Source organism: Mus caroli, unplaced genomic scaffold, assembly GCF_978045245.1.
Source record: "Mus caroli unplaced genomic scaffold, Mus_caroli_1 scaffold_5, whole genome shotgun sequence".
Lineage (NCBI taxonomy): Eukaryota > Metazoa > Chordata > Mammalia > Rodentia > Muridae > Mus > Mus caroli.
The window spans coordinates 77010021-77012894 of NW_028227260.1; the positions used below are offsets into that span (position 1 = coordinate 77010021).

Below are 2874 nucleotides of genomic sequence, written 5' to 3' on the forward strand. Positions count from 1 at the left end.
TGAAGCTCAAAAAAGGAAGACCAAACTGTGGAGACTTCAGTACTTCTTAGAAGGGGGAACGAAATAATTATGGGAGGAGATACAGAGACAAATTACAGAGTAGAGACTGAAGTAAAGGCCATCCAGAGGAGCACTGGCTGCCCAAGGCTCACTGCGCGCGTGCTGGCCTTGCTGTGGCTGACAGGAGATTCCGAAGCCATCCTCAGGTTAAAAGATAAATGAAGTACATTCTAGTTACTGGTGGTGTTATATCCATAATTGGAAAAGGAGTCATCGCCAGCAGTGTGGGCACAATATTAAATCATGTGGCTTACATGTAACATCAATTAAAATTGGCCCCTATATTAACATTGATTCAGGAACATTCTCTCCTTATGAACATGGAGAAGTCTTTGTGCTGGATGATGGTGGAGAAGTTGACCTTGACTTGGGAAATTATGAGTGATTCCTTGATATCCATCTCACCAAGGACAATAATCTGACCACAGGGAAGATATACCAGTATGTCATTAACAAGGAGAGCACATGAGATTACTTAGGGAAGACTGTTCAGGTTGTCCTTCATATCACTGATGCAATCCAAGAGTGGATGATGAGACAGTCATAAATACCCGTAAATGAAGATGGCTTAGAACCTCAAGTGTGTGTTATTGAGCTTGGTGGTGTAAGACCCCCAAAGCTCGGCCTCCACTCAAGTCCTGGGATGAGCTGGCCAGCACCCCAGTGACCCAAGAGTAAACCACACCTGATGCAAACTGCAAGAGGTTTATTATCAGCTAGCTGAGGACGAAGTCCCTCCGCCATGCAGGACAGGGGAGTTCGAACCTGAGCGGTGACAGTAGGGGGCTTTTAACAGCTAGCTGAGGAATTGGGAGGAGAGTTGGGAGGAGTTGGGAAGAGTTGGGAGGAGTTGGGAAGAGCTGGGAGGAGTTGGGAGGAGAGTTCTTCTCTTCCGGGTGTCCTTGGTGAAATTTACAAGGCAGGAGTGGGGAGTGAGTTCTTTCTGAATTTTTATCTCTGTGTCCTTGGCATAGGAAGGCAGGCATCACTGGTTGTAAAGTATAGAAACAAAAAGGCTTTTTGCTGACTATAGAGAACAAAGAGCTTCTTTCTGGCTGTATTTTTAGAGATCAGGGAAAACAAGCTTGGGGAATGTCCAGGGGCTTTACCTTCCAAGGAGAAATGCTCTAAGTCGGGGTCCCACAGTGGCACAGTGGGAGACATTGAAAGCATGCCCTTCATTGAGGCCTTCCACCAGTTCCAGTTCAAGGTCAAGAGGGAAACTTTTGTAATATCCATGTCAGTCTGGTTCCTCAGCCAAGTTCAACAGGGGAACAGAAGACAAAACCCACCCAGAACAGTGTTCGGGAACTTAGAGGACTCGGGCTTTCTGCAGACTTAGTGATGTACAGGTGCTCAAATCCTCTTGACACATCTGTGAAAGAGAAAATATCAATGTTTTGCCATGTGGATCCTGAACAAGTAATCTGTGTTCATGATGTTTCATCCATCTACTGGGTACCCTTGTTGTTAGAAGAGCAAGGGGTTGTCGACTACTTTCTTCAGAGACTTGATCTTCCTATTGAGAGAGTCACGAAAAATGCTGATGAAATGGAAAGAGATGGCAGACAGATATGATTGCTTGCTGGAGACCTGCTCTATCGCTCTTGTGGGTAAATACACTAAATTCTCAGACTCCTATGCCTTTGTCATTAAAGCTCTAGAACATTCTGCATTGGCTATTAACCACAAGTTGGAGATCAAGTACACCGATTCCACAGACCTGGAGCAAAGTACCCTGCAGGAAGAGCCTGTGCACTACCATGAGGCATGGCAGAAGCTCTGAAGTGCTCATGGAGTGCTGGTTCCAGGAGTATTTGGTGTTCGGGGAACAGAAGGAAAAATTCAAGCAATTGTTTGGGCTTGGAAACAGAAGAAGCCGTTTTTGGGTGTGTGCTTAGGAATGCAGCTAGCAGTGGTAGAATTTTCAAGAAATGTGCTGAGAGGGCAAGATGTCAATAGTATAGAGTTTGACCCCAAGACTAGTCATCCTGTGGTCATAGACATTCCAGAACATAACCCTGGGCGAATGGGTGGAAACATGAGGCTGGGCAAGAGGAGATACCTGTTCCAGACTAAGAACTCAGGGATGAGGAAACTCTATGGAGACACAGATTACTTGGAAGAAAGGCACCACCACCAATTTGAGGTGAACCCAGTCCTGAAAAAGTGCTTGGAAGAACAAGGCTTGAAGTTTGTTGGCCAGGATATTGAAGGTGAGAGGATGGAGATCATGGAGTTGGAAGACCATCCATTTTTTGTTGGAGTGCAATATTACCCCCAGTTCCTGTCCAGGCCTATCAAACCCTCCCCACCCTACTTTGGCCTCCTCCTGGCCTCTGTGGGGCAGCTTCCACATTACCTTCAAAAAGGTTGCCGGCTCTCACACAGCGACACTTATAGTGACAGAAGTGGGAGCAGATCCCCCAACTCAGAAATCACTCAACTAAAGTTTCCATCAATAAGTGAGGACTGATCTGGATGAGTCTTTAACTTCAGCTTTGACAGTTTACAACTATGATTTTACATCCTGCTTTTGGCACTTCTTTTAAATTATGTTTTTATTAAGATTATTTTATTATGGGGGGAAAGCATTTGGAAAACTTTGTCACTTGCATGTCCCGTCATTTACACAGGATCCTGCAACACATGTATTTGTGCGACAATACCTTTGCAGTTTTTGTGCTTCTGTGATGGGAAACAGGACTCTGGATGGAACCTGATGGTGGCTACTGGCTGTGTTTAAGGGCCATCAACCACCTTGTTTTCCAACCACTTGAGTCACTGTCATTGGAGTGAATTGCAGTTGTTTCC

The 2874-nt window shown here is 45.4% G+C and overlaps 1 pseudogene; it reads left to right on the top strand.

The window, feature by feature from the left end:
- Nucleotides 1-209: 209 nt before the first annotated feature.
- On the top strand, nucleotides 210-2536 carry LOC147004644 (CTP synthase 1-like; annotated as a pseudogene).
- Nucleotides 2537-2874: the final 338 nt, after the last annotated feature.